The following is a 15,111-nucleotide window of genomic DNA, read 5'->3' on the forward strand; positions in this document are numbered from 1 at the left end:
TTTTTAAAATTTATTTATTCATAGAGACAGAGAGAGAGAGAGAGAGAGAGAGAGGCAGAGACACAGGCAGAGGGAGAAGCAGGCTCCATGTCGGGAGCCCCTGGGATCTCCAGAATTAGAGTTTATCAGAGTTTATCAGAAGCTCTATTGAGGGAAGAAGGTATTTACAGAGGAGTAGCTGAGGCTGCCAGTGCATCTCTTCTTCTAAATACCCAGCAATCTGTCCCTGGTTTGAATTCAGACCTCCAAGGGGTGCTAGTCTCTCAGCTTTGCAATGTCACCCCAGTGGAATGTCACCTGGCTTGTGGCCACCAGCAGCTTCTGTAGAGAAACAGCCCTGGGAGGCTCACAGTGTTTCCTGGAAGCTTGTTGAGAATATCATACTCTACATTACACGGCCACCTCCTTGGGGCAGCCCTGGGGAGGTCTCACTTCTGAAAATACTTCTTCTCCTAAGTGCCTCTCTTCTTTCATCTCATGGCATGGAGTTGTGTACTTGTGTTGCTTTAGAAAACTTAGAGCCACGTGGGTGGCCCACTGGTAACACATATAAAGGACAGGGGGCAGGGGAGGTGTTTACCTTGTTGAACAAGAATATGGCTGGCTCTGGTAAGTTTTCTATCCTTGTTTTCTCTTCACATTATTTTTTGTTCCTATTTAAATTATCTTTGTAATTTAAAATACAATTGTATTATATAAAATATAATTATACATCTTATGTATTATCTAATAATCTATATTAAATATTGTATATATCTTATTTAATTGTATAAAAGAGAATGATAAAATAGAATTTTATAATTTTAAATGGCATTTTAAATTATACACTGTATTGTCTATAAGCTTTTATAAGCTGGCTGAACCTATTTTGAGATTTAAACTTTGCAGAAAGCAGTGGTTCTCAAACTTGAGTATGCCTCAGAATCACCTGAAAGTCTTGTTAAAAAATCCAGATTACGGTCCTCTCCACACAGGCTGTGATTCGGTGGGTCTGGACAGGGTTGAGTCTGTGCATTTTTAACACATTCCCAGGTGTTGATGCTGCTGGTTCAGGAACAACATTTTGAGTACCACCGTCATGAAGAAAACAAACAATAAAAACAATTGATGTTGATTATTTATTATATTAGCAACCTGCCAATCAAGCAATGAGGTTTTGGGGTTTTTTGATGTTTTTGTTTTTTTAGTTCTTTTTATGCAGTTGGCACCATACTAGGCATTGTGGGATGCTGGTCCTTATCCTGAGGGGTTTTTCTGATTGGTTGAAGAGATCTGGAATACATATAAATTGGAGAAAAGGGAAAAGTCTAGCCAAGTATAGATCAGGGGTAGGACAAGTGAATACAGATTTGAGTGTTTTGGAAGGAACATGGGGTGAAATAGAGCTTCAGCTGGTCTTTGAAGTGAGAATAGGCTTTGAGTGGTGGAATAAAGGATGGGGAGGAGGGAGTTTTGTCATGAGAGGACCCACCAGCATGGACAAAGGGCCAGCATTGGAAATGCCTTTGTAAAATCACATCTGGCTGCATCACACAGAACGTAGAACTTCCAGCTCTGAAGAGCAGTGTGCCTTGGTGGAAAAGGACATTCCCCACCAGCTGGCGCCACCCTCCTGGCTCATCTTTCCCTACTTTCCCTTTGATGAACTCCTTCACTGTTCCCAGAGGACTTTCTATATTTTCCAAGACCATTCCTGATCCTTTGCCCCTGATCCCTCCTTCACCCAGCATCTACTTTTCTCCTTTCTCTACCAGTCTCACATAGCACAGCTCATGGCACCCAGGACTCAATTAAAATGGCCCCAATTCCTCCCCAAACTCAATTTTAGTGATTAATGAATAGGTTGAATTGATGAGGAGATCATTCCTTCCCTCACTTATTTGTGTTCAAGTTATACTCATCATCTTCAATTCTGGTTTCCCTGTGATGACTATGTTCTCAAGTATGGTCCTCCTTACCTGGGGACTTGGAAATACAAGTACTCCAACCCCACCACAGACCTGAATGGGAAATCTCTAGGGGTGGGTCTAGTAATCTGAGTTGTCACTAGCCCCCCAGGTGTTTCTGAGAAATACTGCTCCATGAGGAAAACTAATTATTGGCCAGTGGCCCCAAAGCCCTCCCAGAGGGCTGTTTCTTCCCAGATGAAATCCCATTCTCTAATTGCTAACAGTCCATTTTAAGCATTGAGATTTTGCATTTCTTTTAAGATGAACAGTTTTAATTTCCTCAGCAGTTTGCTTAAGAAACAAAATGAGAATGTTTTCTCCATAAGTTTAACATTTCACTGACTTTATTATGTAGTACAAATGCCCTGACTGCTTTTTTAAATTATTATAATTCAACCATAGATAATGAATGCTTTGGAGTGCTGTAACAAATTGGATAATAACAATGATTTAATAGAAGTCAAGCTATCTAACAGTAGGAAGAAAAACCCTGCTGATTAAATTCATTTTTTAAAAAAATTGTGTTCATTTAAAGTAAACTACATTCATACCTAAAATCTTCTAATGCTTTCCTTAATTTGTGTCTAGAATATATTCTTTCTCATTGGAAGAATTGAAAAATAATGAGGAATGCTATCTAGAAACACTACTAGATAAGGTTCTGCTAAATGTTCAAGGATTTACAATATATTGCTTATTGTCCAGCGAAATTGTAACTGCTTGGCCATGTACAGAGAGTATGTAAATATGCTTTCTCTACACAATCATAAATTTGTGTATAGTCTAAGTATGTCTAAGTGATCTAAGTGATGTTCCTCTTACTAGTTTTTTTTCTCTTTTAATGTTATTGAAGTACAATTCGTAAAACAAAACTGCACCCATTTAAAGTATACAATTTGATAAGTTTTGAAAGTTACACTTAGGAAATTAACACCACAGTCAAGATATAGAACATTTCCATTACCTTTCAGATTTTCCTTGTGTCCCCTTGCAGTCTATCTCACCTTTGGGCCCTGGCCTCAGGCAACTTTTCGTTACAGTGGATTAACTAGCATTCTATATAAATAGAATCATACAGTATGTATTCTTTTGTGTCTGGCTTCTTGAACTCAGCACAAGGATTTTGATTTATCCATGTTGTTGCATGTATCAGTAATCCATTCCTTTTCATTACTGTATAGTGTTTCATAGTATGAATGTACCACATTTTGTTTATTTACTTGGACATTTTGAGCTTTTGGCAGTTGCAAATAATTCTACAGTGAACATTCATGTACAAGCCTTTGTGTGGACGTGTGATTTTATTTATCTTGGGTAGATGCCTAGGTGAAGAATGGCTGGGTCATATGCTACATGTAAAAACTTTAACATTTCTTTTTATTTTTTTTTATTTTTTTTTAATTTATTTTTTATTAGTGTTCAATTTACTAACATTCAGAATAACCCCCAGTGCCCGTCACCCATTCACCCCTGCCCCCCGCCCTCCTCCCCTTCTACCACCCCTAGTTCGTTTCCCAGAGTTAGCAGTCTTTACGTTCTGTCTCCCTTTCTGATATTTCCCACACATTTCTTCTCCCTTCCCTTATATTCCCTTTCACTATTATTTATATTCCCCAAATGAATGAGAACATATAATGTTTGTCCTTCTCCGACTGACTTACTTCACTCAGCATAATACCCTCCAGTTCCATCCACGTTGACGCAAATGGTGGGTATTTGTCATTTCTAATAGCTGAGTAATATTCCATTGTATACATAAACCTTCTGCCTGGCTCTAGCAAACGCCAGACCTTCAGAATGGGATTTGTTTCTGGCACAACATTTCTTTTTAGATGTCAATTTCCAAAATAGTTACACAATTTTAGGTTCCTACCATAAGTGTATAAGACGTAGAGCTGTTCTACACTCTCACCAACAATTGGTATCGTCAGTCTTATTTTTGGTCACTTTGATGTGTGTACAGTGATATCTCATTGTGTGTTGAATTTGCATTTCCCTTATGACTAGTGATACTGGTAGTCCTTTTTTATGTACTTATTGACCATTTGTATGTTTTCTTTCATAAAGTGTCTATTCAATTAGCTTGCCTTTTCTTTTAAAGTTGTTTTTCTTATCAACTTGTAAAAAGTCTTTACATATTTGAGATATATGTTCTTTATTATATATATATATATATAAATATATATATATATTTGCAAGTACTTTCTCCCAATCTGTGGCTTGTTTTTTCATTTTATTAATGCTGTCTTTCAAGTAGCAAACTTTGTTCATTTTGATTAAGTCTACTTTAACAGTATTTTTCTTTTTTTTTTTTTTTTTTTATTTTATTTTTTTTTATTTATTTATTTATTTTTATTGGTGTTCAATTTACTAACATACAGAATAACACCCAGTGCCCGTCACCCATTCACTCCCACCCCCCGCCCTCCTCCCCTTCTACCACCCCTAGTTCGTTTCCCAGAGTTAGCAGTCTTTACGTTCTGTCTCCCTTTCTGATATTTCCCACACATTTCTTCTCCCTTCCCTTATTTTCCCTTTCACTATTATTTATATTCCCCAAATGAATGAGAACATATAATGTTTGTCCTTCTCCGACTGACTTACTTCACTCAGCATAATACCCTCCAGTTCCATCCACGTTGAAGCAAATGGTGGGTATTTGTCATTTCTAATAGCTGAGTAATATTCCATTGTATACATAAACCACATCTTCTTTATCCATTCATCTTTCGTTGGACACCGAGGCTCCTTCCACAGTTTGGCTATAGTGGCCATTGCTGCTAGAAACATCGGGGTGCAGGTGTCCCGGCGTTTCATTGCATTTGTATCTTTGGGGTAAATCCCCAACAGTGCAATTGCTGGGTCGTAGGGCAGGTATATTTTTAACTGTTTGAGGAACCTCCACACAGTTTTCCAGAGTGGCTGCACCAGTTCACATTCCCACCAACAGTGTAAGAGGGTTCCCTTTTCTCCGCATCCTCTCCAACATTTGTGGTTTCCTGCCTTGTTAATTTTCCCCATTCTCACTGGTGTGAGGTGGTATCTCATTGTAGTTTTGATTTGTATTTCCCTGATGGCAAGTGATGCAGAGCATTTTCTCATATGCATGTTGGCCATGTCTATGTCTTCCTCTGTGAGATTTCTGTTTTTTCTGTAGCATGTGCTTTTTATATCCTATCTAAGAAATTATTCCCTACCACTATGTCACAAAAATCTTCTGTTTCTTTATTGAATTTTTATAGTTTTAGATTTAGGTTTATCATTTTGAATTAATATTTGAGTGATGGGGATCCCTGGGTGGCGCAGCGGTTTGGCGCCTGCCTTTGGCCCAGGGCGCGATCCTGGACACCCGGGATCGAATCCCACGTCGGGCTCCCGGTGCATAAAGCCTGCTTCTTCCTCTGCCTGTGTCTCTGCTTCTCTCTCTCTCTCTCTCTGTGACTATAATAAATAAATAAAAATTTAAAAAAAATATTTGAGTGATGTTTATTTCTTTTCCCATGTGGATATCCAATTCTTCTAGTACGACGTGTTGAAAAGATTGTCCTTGCCCTACTGAATAGCCACGATATCGTTATAAAACTTCACCTGACTATATAAATGTAGGTCTCTACTCCATCCTATTGATCTATGTTTATCCTTATACTAATACTATACTGTCTTCCAATCCATAAACATGGTTTGCATTTCCATTTATTTCATTTACAAAAATAATATTTATTAACTATGTGTTAGGTATTAAACTGTAGAGGTTTGTGCATCTTTTGTTAAGTTTATTCCTAAGTATTTTCTGCTATTTGATGCTACTGTAAATGGACTTATTTTTGTAAATTTTTATTTTCTTTGTTTGCCCTTAGTACAAAATATACAATTATTTTTGTATATCAACATTGTGGGGCTCCTGGGTGGCTCAGTGAGTAAGCGTCTGCCTTGGGCTCAGGTCATGATCTCAGGGTCCTGGAATTGAGCCTGGTGGTCAACCTCCTGGTGAACTCCAGAGTCTGTTCCTCCTTCTCACCCTCCTCTTCCCCACTCATGCTCTCTCCTTCTTATATAAATAAAATCTTTATAAAAATTATATATATATATATAATATATATCAACATTGTATCCCCTTACCTTGCCAAGTTCACTTCTTATATTTAATATTTGTTTCTAGATTTAAGAGGATATAAATAACAATGTTACCTGAATATAGAGACAGTTTTACATCTTCCTTTCCAACATTTTTGCCTTTTGTCTTCTGGTCTTCATGCAGTGGCTAGGACCTTCAGGATGATGTTGAACAGAAATGGTAGAGCTGTCATTCCTGCCTTTTTCTCAGTCATAGGGGAAATAGTTTAAAATTTCATCATTGAGATTGATGTTGATTGTTGGTTTTAAATACTTGACATTCATCAGATTGTGGACATTTTCTACTTCTAGTTTGCTTAGAGTATTTGTCATGAATTGATATTGCATTTGATCTCATGTTTCTTATTCATTTAGTAAAGTGATACAATTTTTCTCCTTTATTCTGTTAACATGATGAATTGCATTGATTGATTTTGGAATATTAAACCAATCCTTCATTTGAATATTAAACTCATGCACATCATGGTGTGTTATCCTGTTTGTTAAGTTCTTAAATTTTTTCTTCTTGTCTTTCAGTTTTAGAACTTCTGTTTCTTTTTTTTTAATTTTTTTTAAAATTTTTATTTATTTATGATAGTCACAGAGAGAGAGAGAGAGGCGCAGAGACACAGGCAGAGGGAGAAGCAGGCTCCATGCACTGGGAGCCCGACGTGGGATTCGATCCCGGGTCTCCAGGATCACGCCCTGGGCCAAAGGCAGGCGCCAAACCGCTGCGCCACCCAGGGATCCCAGAACTTCTGTTTCTTTATTAAACTTGCTACTCTTTAAAGTTTTCAAATTCATTCCAAGATTTTATTTTCTGGAATATAGTTACCACATTTGTTTTAAAGCCGATGTCTGGGGATGCCTGAGTGGCTCAGTCAGTGAAGGGTCTGCCTTTAGCTCAGGTCATGATCTGGGTCCAGGGTTTGAGCCCCATGTCGGGCTCCCTGCTTAGCCAGGACCCTGTTTATCCCTCCTCTCCCTGCTCATGCTCTCTCTTGATATCTTTGTCTCTCTCTTTCTTAAATAAGTAAAAGTTTTAAAATAAAGCCTATGTCTTATAATTTACAGCCCTCTGAGTGCCCTTCTATTGTATCTTATTTGTGCTAGTTTTTTTTTTAAAGATTTTATTTATTTATTCATGAGAGACAGAGAGATAGAGAGAGGCAGAGACATAGGCAGAGGGAGAAGCAGGCTCCATGCAGGAAGCCTGATGTGGGACTTGATCCCGGGACTCCAGGATCATGCCCTGGGCCGAAGGCAGGCGCCAAACTGCTGAGCCACCCTGGATCCCCTGTGCTAGGTTTTGTTCATGGTAGTGTATGTCCTAATGAGCCTTGTTTTCTTTTATTATATGGAACATTGTTTTTGAAAAATTATTTGTGGGAGAATTTGAGCCCTAAGATGGTTTTATGTTCCTCCAGCAGGTGCTTTTATTTGATTCTGTTTGGTCCCTGGGGCACTACTAACATGGCATCAACTTTATCCAGTTTTAGGGATTGAGTTTTTCTTGACGTCCTAGAAGAGTCCAGGTCCCAAGACTAGTTTACTTTTTGTTCACTCTTTTCCTAGGGTTTGGACCAAACCCATGACTCATTGCCTTGGGTCATTGTCCTAGTAGGTCGGGATTTTTCTCTTGATTCCCTCTGTCCTCAAGAGCCTATGAAAAACCACTGTCTGGCCCCTCTCTGCTGCCTTTGCTAGAGAGGAACATGCCCTAGGGAAGAGGTGGTTTCAAAAACTAGACTCCCCACACTGGGTTACAGCTTTTCCAAGGCTTTCAGCTAGGTAGTTCCTTACCCTTTAGTTAGCTTTTTCATACTTTCAAGATGGCTTAAAAAAACCTTTTACTTAGATTTTTCAGTTGTCTTCAGTAGGAGACCTGGTTTGAATGACCCAAAGTGACACCTAATGTTACCTCCTTCATCCCTTAAAGAATTTTTTTTTTAAAGATTTTATTTATTTACTCATGAGAGGCACAGAGAGAGAGGCAGGGACATAGGCAGAGGGAGAAGCAGGCTCCCCATGGAGAGCCAGATGCGGACTTGATCCCAGGACCCCAGGATCATGACCTGAGCCAAAGGCAGACACTCAACCACTGAGCTACCCAGGTGCCCCTCCTTGGTCCCTTGAAAAGTGACCCCCATTTGGGATGCCTGGGTGGCTCAGTGTTTGAGCATCTGCCTTTGGCTCAGGTCATGATCGTGGGGTTCTGGGATCGAGTTCCACATTGGGCTCCCTGTGAGGAAACTGCTTCTGTCTCTGCCTCTCTCTGTGTGTCTCTCATGAAGAAATAAATAAAATCTTTTTTTAAAAAATGACCCCCCAGTTGATATTCACAGTGTGGATTCCACATCTGTTCCCCAGATTACGTACTCTGACCTGCTATGATTTCCCAAAGGTATTTCTCTGGTTTGCTCACATAGTTACTTCAGCCTGCCCCTTATCTATGGGCATTTTTTAAAGTTCAGAGTTGAGTCAGATACCAGTCCATCCCACACTGTGTACTTCAGGATGTGCACACTAAGTTCCTTGCGAAGTCTTAAATTATCTGTCTCTAGGCTTCAGAGAAGGACCAAGTGCTACCCCATTCATGGCTGTTACCCATAGTACATCAACAGCAGTTTCTAAATAAATTCTCTCAACTCCAACTTCTAGCCTCTCCAACTTAAACCCTTTGATCCTGTCGAAGTAGATGAGTGGCTAAGGGCTACAAAATTGGTTTTCACAAACCTCCTTTGTAAACATTTAGAATCCAGATAATTGCCACATATTGCATTGGATGCTGAAGTAGAAATATGTCAGTGTCCTAATATGTGTTTTACAAAATATTTTACCAGTTTGTCATCTGCCTTTTGATTTTCTGTAGTCTTGTTTTGATGTGCCAGCATTAAATTTTAATATAATGAAATCTCTTTATGGTCTCTAATTTTGTTGGTTTTGGTTTTGTTTTGCAAAAAACAAAAAACAAACAAACAAAAAACCTCCCCTGCATTTAGATTTCAGAGGTTGTTTAAATTTTCTTCTGCTGCTTTATGATTTCCTCTTCTATATTTAAATATTTTGTCCATCTGGAATTTGGCAAGTTTGGGAATCTAACCTTTTTCCCTCCCAAATGGTAAGTCACCCAAATACTTATATGTATTTATTTTTTTCTAGATTTTTATATTCTGTTCCATTGGTCTATCTGACCATTTTATAAATTATAATGTAATTAATTAATTGAAATAAAAATATGAGTGTATTTGCCCAAGTGCTTACACCAATCCTGATGATGTAATTCTTTGTTAGATAATTGCTTTTGAATTAAATAGCCTTATTAAAGATGATTCAAAGGAATTTCACTTGAATTGGAATTTTAAAAACTGAATCACAGATTCACTTTGATTTATAATATAAATCTTTGATTGTCCAGTGACAGTCATGGTATGTGTAGGAAATGCCCATTTTTCATAATCTAGTCAAAGCGAGCTTTAAAGCTATAAATGTAATACATTTAAGGAGGTGCCAGTGTCTGTGGATCGGTCTGATTTTTACCTGCTACTAGTCAGAGATTTTGGCTTCTACAACATTTCCAGAATAAAATTTGAAGCTAATATTAACTGGTGGTGTTAACAAGACTGAATGGCTAGAAGCAGAAGACTCTTGTGTCTCAGACAGCCATGCATTGGTGTTTTAGACATCAGGCATGTTGTTTATAGTGAGCAGGACTCCTGGGCTGGGATCCTGCAAATAAAGCTGAATGTTTTGAGCAGTTGCATGGTTACAAGTCAGCCAAGGGCAAGGTATGGGCATCTTTGAGCCACACCAGACTCCTTCATCTGAAATAGAACCCAACTAGCAGTGAATACGAGTGGACACTGACTCTGGGAGATGATCTGAACTGGTTATATATTTTTTTAAATTTTTATTTATTTATGATAGTCACAGAGAGAGAGGCAGAGACACAGGCAGAGGGAGAAGCAGGCTCCATGCACCGGGAGCCCGATGTGGGGCCCGATGTGGGATTCGATCCCGGGTCTCCAGGATCGCGCCCTGGGCCAAAGGCAGGCGCCAAACCGCTGCGCCACCCAGGGATCCCCTGGTTATATTTTTTTGTTTCCAGGAGTGAGGTATAGAGAAAAACGTTTGCATATTACCATATAATTTTCAATTTTGTTTACCACATTATGTAAGAAAGTAGTTTTATAAGTACTTAAAAACATTTTTCATATGTTATTATTTACCTACATACTCCCTACTTTTTCCTAAGAGATTCTTGAGGTGTTTAGAAAAAATGTATATAAATTAAAAAATATGTTTCATTTTATAAAACAATAATATCAAGGCAAAAGGAAAATAAAAATCAGATCAATAAATAAAGGCAGGGGGGGCACATAGAATTGTGTGCTCTTTTTATCCTTTCGTAATTGTAAAGTCACTGCACAATTGACTCTGAATTTTCCTGGGCCTGGAAAGAGGTGAGCATGATGAATCACAAACTTCTCATTGCTCAGAAAAGAAAAATAAGCCAGTTGCTCAGAGAAAAGGCGTTTCACAAGAGTAAATTCTTTGTAGGAGAGACATTTCTGTGGTGGTTTTTGTTTTTTAGGGCAATGATGTTATGTGTTACTTTTCTTGATGCCTTTTAGGTTCTGTGTTTTGCACATAAATTATATCTTGTGTGTAACAAACCCAGCCATCAGCCAGTTTCACAGACATTGTCTTTAATCCATACATGTTAATTAGTTATTTATTAAGTGCTTTTTATGTGCCTAGTATTGCTTGGTGCTAAGAGATATAAAGATAACATCACTTATCATATATGAGGAAAAGCTAGTTGGGCAAACAGGTGTTGAAAGAAAAAGATTTTAGGGGCACCTGGGTGGCTCAGCAGTTGAGCTTTTGCCTTCAGCTCAGGGTGTGATCCTGGGATCGAGTCCCACATCCGGCTCCCCACAGGGCACCTGCTTCTCCTCTATGTCTCTGCCTCTCTCTCTTTGTGTCTATCATGAATAAGTAAATAAAATCTTTTAAAAAAGAAAGAGATTTTAAGTTACAATTTCACTAGTACAACAGCAGTAATTGCATAGAGAAAGGAGTGGTGGATTTAGCTTGAAATTCTAAGAAGCAGGTTAGCTGAGCCAGCCATAGCAACATCTATGAGTTTAGCAGCCAAAGAGGATAGAGAGAGGCTTTCCAGGCAGAGGTACCAGGATGAGCAAAAAGCATACAGGTGTGATTAACACACTGGGAGTCCCAGTTGTCAATGACAAGAACATCATCTCCACATATATCCAGCTGGGTGGACATAAGTTAGTTTGAGTAAAAAGAACTAAGACAAAGATGCCTGGGTGTTTGAATTCCCTGATCTTGGAATTCTGCCTAAGTGCTTAGGCCCAGGTGCTTGGGAGTGAAGCAGGGTTTGTGTTGGTTAACATCAACCCAGCCACCGAAGTCCCAGTGTCCATGGTCTCATTCTATAGGGTCCTGGCAAGATGGGGAAACAGCAAGTTTGCCAAGTACATCCTTCTACTTTCTTCTACCTCTTTTGCCTTCTCAAAATATCTCTGGGAAAATATCTCTTGTGTTGTGTTGATGCATTACTTCTAGGAGTATTCAATTTAAAGGCTTCTAGAATTATGCCATGTAAGACTTGGTGTACTGGTCCACATGTTCCTAGTTCATTTTTGGAAATGACCACCAAGGACCAGGACCGCCAAGCACAGACTTCCCTTTTCCCTCATTTGAACTATCCCTACTCTCCTCCCCAAAGAAAAAACCCCCACCACCCTGCAAAATTTAGTTTTGAACCACTTTGGTCTAGAAATACAGACTTTAGAGATCATCCATCTAATGCTTACAAATTGTATTTATTGTGGTCCACAGAAATACATTTTATATCATTTCTCAGCATACGTGTATGACTGAACAAAAACATTTTTTTGTGAAAAACAATACTTACCCTTAATACATGTGATGGATTCTTATTTCTACTTTATTATATTGTGTTCCATTCCATTCCATTCCATTATTTCATTTGATATTTCGGTAAACAGTGGGTTGAGCAATTCTACTAGTAGGTATCTATTCAACAAAATCACATACATATATGCATCAAAAGAATTTTCACAGCAGCAGTATTTGTAATAGTCAAAACTAGATATGATCTAAATGCCCATCAAGAGTAGAATGGATAGATAAATTGTGGTTGATACAATTCATTACTAAACGAGAGTGAAAGAAGTACTGCTAAGAGCAAAAACACATGGACCTCACAAACATAATATTGAGCAGAAGAACTGAGACACATAAGTGTATATGTGGAATGATTCCATTTATAAAAGGGAGAAAAACACATAGATAGAAACTCAATATAGACTATAGAACAGTGCTGTTTAATATAACTTTCTATAATCATGGAAAAGCTCTGTATCTGTGCTATATGGTAGCCACTAGTTACATATGACTATAAGCAAAAATACTGAAATGTGGCTAAGGAACTATACTTTTAATTTTTTAAATTTGATTTGTATTAAACATTAATTTTTAAATTTTAATTATTTAAGTAGCCTCACATAGCTTCTGGCTACCTTATTGGACATATGAGTCCTTCATAAGTTCCTCAGACCAAGACACCACAAACATCAATGTGTCTAAGCATGTGACATGAATTTTAAAGTTGAGGTTTAATTTCTAGTCAACAACAAGACTTTGCCTGTTAACTATGTTTTATAATATGATGGTAATGAAGAAGAGTTGCCAGGAATATTGACTTGTTTTATGTTTAGTCAAATAGTGAGCATGAATATTAGTTTTCTCACATGACTTGGATTAAATAGCTTTTTAATTGGTGGCATTTGAGCAGCAAATAATGGTTTCTAATCTGAAATGGTTGGAGGCATGTCCTATTTCTCATGGTCACATCTCTCTCCTGACCAGGAAATTATTTCCTATGTTCAGGAAAGTATCTTGTATGAGAGAATGACCACTGATTACCATGCTGCTATCAGATCCGAAATGGTCACTCTTTAAGGCAAGACTCTAACTGTTGATCCCTCCATGACACCAGTGGTTTGGGCTGGATCGCAGGGTTCAGTTCTGGAGATGCTTAGCTACCAGGATCATTACTACCTCCTCCAAGACTTGTAAGTATCCATCTCTTCTTCATCCACTGCTTTATCCTAAATTCTGTTTTAGGTCTGACCATGTTTGCTCTTGAAGATCTGTGGTCAGATGGCAATCTCATCATTATATTCTCTGACAGTTGGGCACAAACCCTTCTCAGGAATCTGAAGCTGTCTTCCATTCTGGTTCTTCCAACCAGCCAGTGCTCAGAAATTTCTTCTTATATGAAGATAAAATCTACTCCCTGAAGCTCTGCCCATGGTACTGTGTCTTCTGGAATCACACAAAACAATTCTACCCTACCTCTTCTCTTTACATGGTTATTCTTCAAATACTTGAAGACAACTCTCATGCCTCATGGTAGCTTTCTCTTGGATAAACATCCCTGGTTTCTCCAGCATTTTTCTTTCTTTCTTTCTTTCTTTCTTTCTTTCTTTCTTTCTTTCTTTCTTTCTTCTTTTCTTTTCTTTTCAGACTTTCACCATTTTGAACATACCACTTACTAATGTTTTCTTATTTGCCAAGATTTAGTATCATATTGTAATTTACTTCCTCATTATTGGGACATATTTGAGACTAAAAGGTGTGCCTAATGATTATAGAGAGACAAAAAAAAGTGTAAAACAGGGACTATCCAGGGAGAACTAAGACAGATGGTCTTCTTACCAAAGTCTCACTTAAAATGTGTCAAAAAACTAAGCAAATAAATTCCAACTGACAGAGCTACACATGTATTTTCGCTTCCTGAGATATGGATGCTTTGCTTCTATTAGTGCAGCTAAAGGCTACATTTTGTTGTATGTGAGTATTTCTCTTGAATTTCTAGCCTCTATTTCTGTTTTGGTAATGGAATTCCAATTTCCCTCTGGAGAAGCATTCTTCCCTCAATTGGGTTCATCATGATGTCCAAGGAGTATATGCAACCCAGGTCTGGCCAATCAGAGCAACATTTCCCCCTCACCATCCATACAGCAATTATTTTAAACTGAGAACATTGGGTAAAACTCCCATCACAGTGCCTGACACAGCAACACAATAAGTGCTAGTTCTTTTCTCTTCCTTAGATCTCATGGTTGCATTGGATGCATTTATCAATGTGTTCTAGAAGTTTTATTGTGATTTGTCATTTTTACTGATCAAATATTTTGAAAAGTTTCCCTTTTGCCATGTTTTTTTTTAAGATTTATTTATTTATTGAGAAAGGGAGAAAGAGAAAGTGAGCAGGGAAGGGTCAGAAGGAGAGGTAGAGAATCCCAAGCAGACTCCCTGCTGAGTGTGGAGTCCAACCAAGGGCTCAATCCCACAATCCTGAGATCAGAACCTGAGCTGAAATCAAGATGCCTAACTGACTGAGCCATCCAGGTGCACTGACATGGTATTTTTTTTAAATAGTAAAGTGGGTCAAAGGAGAGAAAAAATTTTCAAATTTAATGTCTCTGAGGAGATGAACAATAAAGAACACAGGATGGACTTCCACTTCTGGAATTATAGCGTGAGGAGCTCTGAAGACTTACTCTCAAATGAAACAACCATACCTTGTGAGGATTATTTAAAAGCAACCATTTAAAGTTTCTGAAAATTTTTACTACAGGGGCTCAATAGTAGATTTGAACCTGCAGAAGAGCAAATTAACCAGCTTAAAGATAACAATCATGCAACCCAAAGAACAAAGAGAAAAAGGAAAGAATGAAGAAAACCAGTAAGCACACCAACACACACATAATGAAGGTACCAGAAGGAGAGAAAGACAACTGATGAGAGGATATTAATGTACACATCCAAGAAGTTCAACAAACTCCAAGTAGATAAATGCAAAGTGATCAACAACCCAAATGCTTATCAACTGACTAGTGGATAATAAAATGTTGTATATCTACACAATGGGATATTATTCAGCCATGTAAAGGAATAAAATATAGATACCACCTGGATGAACCTT

At 38.1% G+C, this 15,111-nt stretch overlaps 1 protein-coding gene and 1 long non-coding RNA gene across 5 annotated transcripts in view; one reads left to right on the plus strand and one right to left on the minus strand.

Moving 5' to 3' along the window:
* The window catches only part of RASEF (RAS and EF-hand domain containing), a 210,715-nt gene that overhangs the window by 19,121 nt on the left and 176,483 nt on the right, over nucleotides 1–15,111 (plus strand). The gene's annotated exons all lie outside the window — the stretch shown is intronic.
* The window catches only part of LOC112644655 (uncharacterized), a 52,510-nt gene that overhangs the window by 13,105 nt on the left and 24,294 nt on the right, over nucleotides 1–15,111 (minus strand). The window contains exons 3-4 of the long non-coding RNA XR_007414147.1: nucleotides 12,010–12,131; nucleotides 929–1,041 (exon numbers count right to left, since the gene is read on the minus strand). This is a non-coding gene — a long non-coding RNA (uncharacterized LOC112644655). The remainder of the gene's footprint in view (nucleotides 1–928; nucleotides 1,042–12,009; nucleotides 12,132–15,111) is intronic.

The sequence above is a fragment of the Canis lupus genome, chromosome 1, assembly GCF_003254725.2.
Source record: "Canis lupus dingo isolate Sandy chromosome 1, ASM325472v2, whole genome shotgun sequence".
Classification (NCBI taxonomy): Eukaryota; Metazoa; Chordata; class Mammalia; order Carnivora; family Canidae; genus Canis; species Canis lupus.